This window comes from Scyliorhinus torazame, chromosome 6, assembly GCF_047496885.1.
Source record: "Scyliorhinus torazame isolate Kashiwa2021f chromosome 6, sScyTor2.1, whole genome shotgun sequence".
Lineage (NCBI taxonomy): Eukaryota > Metazoa > Chordata > Chondrichthyes > Carcharhiniformes > Scyliorhinidae > Scyliorhinus > Scyliorhinus torazame.
In genome coordinates this window covers 279764435-279771961 of record NC_092712.1, presented here as the reverse complement: position 1 = coordinate 279771961, position 7527 = coordinate 279764435, and positions in this window count along the sequence as shown.

Here is a 7527-nt window from a genome sequence, read left to right as displayed (position 1 = left end):
TATTTGCAACGCAGGTAGCTAGACCTGATCAAAACCCCTGCTCGGTTGCATTCTAATGGCCCATTTCCCCAGAACAATAGGGCTGCACTCAAGAAACCGATACATCCTCAGACTGATTGGCACCACTCCCTTTACTCAGTGAGCCCAACTGACAATGTCAATGACCGCTAAGGACCCGCGCAGCCACCACGGCACCTGCCCCTTTATTGGCCGAAAACGAAGGCAGTGATCGAAGCACTGTCGAATTATTGGGTCCAAGATTAAGGACCGCCCCAAAGAACGCGAAACCCTAGAGGGATAAAAAGAGACACAGCCATGTGTTCTGCCTCTTTTGGATCCGGCCTGTGCCAGCCTCCTTTGAATCCGGCCCGTGCCAGCCAACTGTAGCAGGAACAGCCAGCCAAGTTCAAGACCAACGATCGCTACCTGACGGCTGAGCCCAGCAGAGACAGAGCCACTTCTTCAAACCAGCCACATGAGATCAAGGTAAAGGCCTTATCCACTTGCACAGTGCCGGTCATCCTGAAGTTAAGTATAGTTTATTGTAGCTGATAGATGTAGTTTAACTTGTAGTATATTGTGCTTGTATGTCGAAGTAACCCTTGTGTGTAAATAAACCATCTTTGAACTTGAACTGACTAACTGGTTGTGTGGTCATTTGACCGATATATGGGAAAGCCTTGTGGTTCAGTAAGAGAAATAGAAACACCCACAATATTGGCGACGCTGTTGGGATATAACATCATATTGGTGACTTTAAAGAGCAACATTATTGGCGAATTCTGGTGGGACTCGATTAGAAGTGACTTTGTCACTCCGAGAGAACCCACAAACTTTAAATCCAATTGCGTGAAAGAGAAAGAACCACAAGTGCAAGCCCCATATCGACCAAATAACCAAATTTTGGAAGTGTGTACTAACCTGGATGCATACCTAACAGGAAAGTAAGGTAAACTCGCTAGTATTGTGTAAAGCTATCGAGGGAATTGTGAACTGGAAAGTAGCTTATGCCATATCCCCCTGTCCCAAATTAACCCGCCTTATCCCCCGTCCCAAATTAACGATAGGAAACAGAGATTAACAGTAGGAAATGAGAGATTAGAGGTAGGAAAAGAGATATTAGAAGCAATGGTCACTAAAGCGATAGAACGTTTAATGAACCCACAGGAACCCGAGGTCGCAGCGACCAACAGAGCAGAGCAATGCGCCATATGGGAGGAAGAGTTGAGGAAGTATTTGAAGGGGAAAGGATGGCCCCTTTGGTCCATTTTTTGTGCGAATGATGAGTCAGGTCCAGGAAGCATAGGACAAACTAGGTGGGACAACCTATCTGAGGTCCATAAGATAAATGCAGCAAAAGTCCGAAAGCCGATGGCAATAGTGTCCTATTTGGCACAGTTGCGAGGCACAGAGGAGGCCGTGAAGACGCTCCGCAGGCAGTTAGTCGAGAAAGACGAGAAGAATGAGGGAAACAATAGTGAAAGCGAAAAGATTATTGAGCAACTCCGGGAACAGTTAGCAGCTAAAGATAAGGAGATGGCTGATGTGAAACATGCATTCCAATCTTGTTTAGTTCACCTTAGCAGCTTTCAGACCCAGTACGATAAAGCCTACCAAGATACACAGCGCGCAGTCTTGGTACGAGAAGAGACAGAACAGAAGGTAGCACAGTTAACGAGTCAATGCGCGGATTTAAAAGCAGCTTTGCGAGCGCTCCACAGCTCGACAAAAGAACAGAGACAGAGTACAGTAGACCACGCGAAATGCCGATAACAGATAGAGAAATTACAGTTACTGCTTTCAGTGCAAAATGGATTTAGGTATACCTTTGGACAAAATTTAGATGAGGAAGGTGCCCCTAATTGGCAAGAATTAAATGAAAGCGCCCAGAGATATGTTGAGGACACAGGAAATCAGAATCGAGCCCCCCATTCCCCAAAAAGGAAAGCACCCGCACCACCGACTGCACAGGCAGCACACACCCCCATGAATCCAGTCACCACACAACGCAAGTCCTCGGATCAGGAGGAGCTTTATTTTGTTTGCACCACCCCACTATCCATAACCCAGTTGAGAGATGCTTGCACTAAAATTGTTCCATTTCAGCCCACCGCAGACCTGCACAACTTCTTTGAGGAAGTGCGCCAACAGAAAGTTATGTACGGTCTAGACAAAAGAGAGGAAGTTAAACTCATAGTTATGAGCCTGAGCCAGTCCGTAAGATCAGCTTTGCCTGAACCCCAAAATGTAGCAGGAGGAACCCTATAGGAGATGAAAACAGCCATATTAGATGCAATCGGGCACAACAAGGGAGATCCAGATGAGGGTTTAAATCACTGTAGGCAAAAGAAGGGAGAGCATCCGACCGCATTTGCAGGTCGCCTTTGGATTCATTTTACGGCAGTTTACGGACAATTAAACGGCGCACACCTAAGTGAGGACGGCACCACTAAATGGTCCCGCACCTTAGTCTTGCATGCCACAGAAGCAGGTTATAAGGCTTATGTGAATTACGACCCCGCAGACCACACACATAATGAAGTTAGGGTTTTAAAGACACTCTCCAGAGCATGGGAACAATCCCTACACAAACAGGCAGATCAGGAACAGACAGAAGCAAATATGCACCCAGTCAGGACTAGCCAGGATCCATCATGGATAAACGAGGGTAGACATGAAGGACAGCACTGCAGAGCACAGGTGCCACAAGGTTGTTACAATTGTGGACACATGGGACATTACGTCCGCGAATGCCGACAGAACCCCCCGAACCAGCACCTACACTAACAACCAAACCCCCCACCGAGGAACAATGTTAGGCACATGCATACTGTTAGCACCCGTTCAGGCGATTTAGCGGTCAATTCCACAAATTGACGGTGTTCGGACTCCCCAACTTGGGTCTGTGACACATGCTGGGACAAATCAGGCAGACCAGTAGTTACAGGCACAGTCCGGGGACAACCAGTCAAATGTCTTTGGGACACAGGAGGATCCTGCACCACTTTGAACTCCTTCACCATGTTTCAGCATGACAAATGGCCCACCACAGACACCATCACCCTTAGTGGATTTACTGGCCATGTGCAGCAAGGATACATCGCAGCTCCCATACCCATTCAGATCGGGAACATTAGCACTAGGTACCCCGTTGTTTTAATCGACTGGCCCCAAACTGTCGAGCACATTCTAGGCATCGATTTTATGAGCACCAATAACCTTTTGTTTGACCCAGTCAACAAATGTGTATGGAGAATGGCCAAAACAGCTGGGGTCTCCGCTACGCTCACAGTAGGGGATTATGAAAACAGGATTTGCTCAGGAGAAGACTATTGGTTTAATCCGCAAACAATTATTGCAGGCCAGATGATTAGGGAGGTCTTCATAAAACACAAAGCTTCGTTCGCACAACACAAACACGATTGTGGGAAGATCCCAGGTACAGTCACAATTTCAGGTCCCGATCCAAAGCCACAGAAGCAATACGGTTTCCCACAGCAAGCTGAGGGTGAGATTCCTAAAGTTATCAATAGTTTATTAGACCAAGGAGTTATTCAGCCCATAGCATCAACAAATAATGTCCCAATTTGGCCCGTAAGAAAACCCGATGGTTCATGGCGACTCACGATCGACTACCGATAACTTAATAAGGTAACGCCTTTAGCAGCCCCCACCGTTGCCACGAGTCCCGAGACCATGCTCAAACAGGGAGTACAGGTAAATTACTTCACAGTGCTGGACATCAGCAATGGTTTTTAGTCCATCCCGTTAGACAAGGCCTGTCAATATTAGTTTGCGTTTACATTTCAAGGGCAGCAGTACACGTGGACATGCCTCCCGCAAGGATTCAACAACTCCCCCTCCATTTTCCACCGACAATTGGCCAACGGACTTTCCAAACTTTCACGACCCGAATGCCTTATACAGTATGTGGACGACTTACTCTACAAACGGACACAAAAGAAGAGCATGTAAAGCTCCTTTCGGAATTACTAGGTCTTTTGCAATCCATTGGATGCAAAGTCAACCCCAAAAAGGCCCAGATCTTAAAAGAAAAGGTTCTTTACTTAGGCATCATTATCACCCACGGGAAGAGAGAAATTGCACACAAACGAATCGAATCAATCGTTAAATTGCCCCTGCACCACAATGTCACTGCACTCCGGTCATTCCTAGGTTTGGTCGGATATTGTAGGAATCATATAGATGGTTTTGCCACAAAAGCAGCCCCACTCTCAGAACTCCTTAAAAAGAACGCCCCATGGGAATGGCTTTCGCAGCACACAGATGCCATCGATGAATTAAAATGTGCTCTAGGCACAGCCCCCGCTTTGCAAGTTCCAGACCCACATTCGCCCTATGCCATAGAAGTAGCAAACACCGACTGAACCCTATCAGCAGTACTGCTGCAGGAAAGACATGATCGCTTAGGACCTATAGCCTATGCCTCACGGGTTTTGGACCCCATAGAGCCAGGATTCTCAGCCTGCGAACGGCACTTGCTCGCAGTCGTTTGGGCAGTACAAAATTCGCGTACATCACAGGCCTTAACCCAGTAACGATCGTAACCAAGCACACCCCAATGCAACTCTTGTTAGATGGTAGATTAAAGGACGGTTCAGTCAGCCAAATCAGAGCAGCTTGCTGGACAATGCTGTTACAAGGAAGGGATATTACAGTCTAACGTACCAAGACACACACATTTCTGGCCGACAATCTTCAGTATGCGGGAACCCCACATGAGTACCAGATCATAGCAGCCCAACACCACACATTACCCTTTATTCCAAGGTCACTACACCCACATGCAGGAAGTAAAACACAGGATTCCCAGACCACAGGCAATGCCTTAAAGATTTATGTAGACAGTTCCTCGATGATAGAAAATAGAAAGAGAATAACTGGTTGTGAATAACCGGCCACCTAGTTTCACAAGCAGCAGAACTCGCAGCCATAGCATATGTAGTGCAACACCCAGATTCTATCCCAACTCCCGCAGACATACATTCGGACAGTCTATATGTATGCAATAGCTTGACAGAATTCCTGCCCCTATGGGAATCTAGAGGATTTGTTTCAGCCAATGGAAAACCCCTGTTGTTGAAACTCTTCCCTGTTTTTGAAACACATTCTTAGGACAGCCTCAGACCCCCACGTAGGGTGTAATTAAAGTGAGAAGCCATCATCGTTCGTCCCCACCCGGTAATGTAAAGGCAGACGCCCTAGCCAAGGCAGGATCACGCCATGGTCACTTTTGGCAGCCCCTGAAACCGAACCGATACACGCAGTCCAGGTTTCCCAGACCAATACTGAGGATCTAGCCCAGGCCCAAAAGGCAGACGACACTCTCAAACAGATTTTAGACGGCAACTTCCCAGCCCCCTACGATAAATGGGAGGACTCACTGACGGTACAGTACGGCATAGTTTTGAAAAATTGAATTTATGTGGTCCCCACCCAGGACAGAAACCAGATAATTTACTAGTTTCATGATGAACACGGACACCAGGAGATAGACAATACCATTGCCCATTTAAGACCATTGTGTTGGTGGCCCGATTTAAAAAGCAATGTAACACATTATGTAGAGAATTGTCTTATCTGCGCACAAAACAATCCGGAACGATACACAAAGAAAGGACAATTACGCCACACCCGACCTGTTAATGGCCCTTGGACAAATCTGCAAGTCAACGTCATTGGCCCCCTCCCCCCTTGCAGAAATGATTTCAAATACGTCTTAGTTGTTATAGACACCTTTACGAAATGGGTAGAAGCATTTCCCTCACGGACGAACACAGCAAAGGCCACTGCTAAGATTTTGACCCAACAGATATTTACACGCTGGGGTCTCCCCCGCAGCATTGAGTCAGACCAAGGTTCCCACTTCACCGGCTGAGTCATGCAAAATGTTCTTACAATTTTTGGAATAAAGAAAAAAATTTCACATAGTGTCTCACCCCCAATCCAGCGGCAGTGTTGAACGAATGAATTGCACTTTAAAAGCGACCATTAGAAAGATGGTGCAGCAGAATAACACCACATGGGACACGTTTCTCCCATTCGCCCTCATGTTTATTCGGAACACCATTTCCAGTTCCACAGGTTTCACCCTCAAATGACCGAACAAAGTGAATTGAATATTTATTAGGTCTCAATTTGGCAAGCCCCACAGTAACCGCCCTCACCCATGAAAAAGCAGTCCAACAAGTCACAGAGAATATTAAAGCAGCACAGCTCGCTGCAGCTGTCCGACTAGGTGCTAGAAGAAAGCAGAGTAAAGCCTTCTTTGACAAAACCGTCCACACTGTAGAGTACACAGTCGGTCAGCAAGTAATGGTTTCCCTCTACAACCCCAGTTCTTTCCTCTCCCCCAAATTTACAGGACCCTACTCCATCTCGGACAAAGCGAGCCCATCAGTGTACAAGATAACGTACGCCAATGGTAAAACTGGTTGGTTCCACATCAACCAACTCAAAGTCTATGGAACCCAATGTAGCCACTCCCACCATATCTCTCTGGCAATAGGAGACGATTCTGCCCCACCCATTGACAACCTAGTCCAACCCTCCCCCAGCCATGCCAGCACGTCCACAGACCCGACCTTGTCTCTGCCCACAGGTGCGACCTTCCACCTTGAGCTTGACTCCGCCGACAGCGACAGCCTTCCCGAATTGATTACTATCCCTGACCGTGGTACGATCTCTCTGCCCCCAGTCAACCCAGGCCCCGGAACCACGACAAGGATATCTTTGCCCCCCTACCTCCCCTTCCACAGCCACCGCCACAGCCACCGCCCGACGACATTAACTTGCCCTTCACTGCCACCGCCCCTACGCCTCACGACAAACGAACCCCCCCTTTGACACCGCGACAACTCTTGTAGACTGGTAAGACATGATGATTCGGATCCTATGACGGCTCACGCGGCCATGGCTCAAAAACAGCAGACATGAGTCTGGCAACTGGGAGATGGTGATGATTCAGATTCTGACTCTCGTTTCGGTAATCCTTTTACAATGCTGTTTGGTACAGAACCCTGAGGTGTCCAGATGATGAGGAAAAGACGTTGCATAAGAATTACGGTGTCCTACTTTCTGATGGAGCCTGCCCGCCTTCTTCCTTGTTCTTTTCTTCTTGTCACATGGTTTTAATTGATGTCGGCCTGACACCCAATTTCTTGATATATATCAAAGTTACTCTTCTCACAGAGACACAGACGCAATTTACTGACCAATGGTCGTTAAAGGTACAATTGTTGGATCTCACATGACTATAAATTCTTTCCGCTCGTTATGTCACCCAGGTAGGGAGTCAAGGCACTAATCCCCGCCCTACCTGAGGACCCCAAATGCATCCAGTCAGTTAAGCTCGGGTAGTGGAACAACGGCACTGATCACTGCCCTACCCGGGGATTCCACCCATTCTTGCCCTGCTGCGGCCCACACACACCTCATGTTCCCGTCACTTCGAGTACTCTGGAATGGTTCATTACACTTTTCACTGTCTTTGGCAGGTCTTAGTTT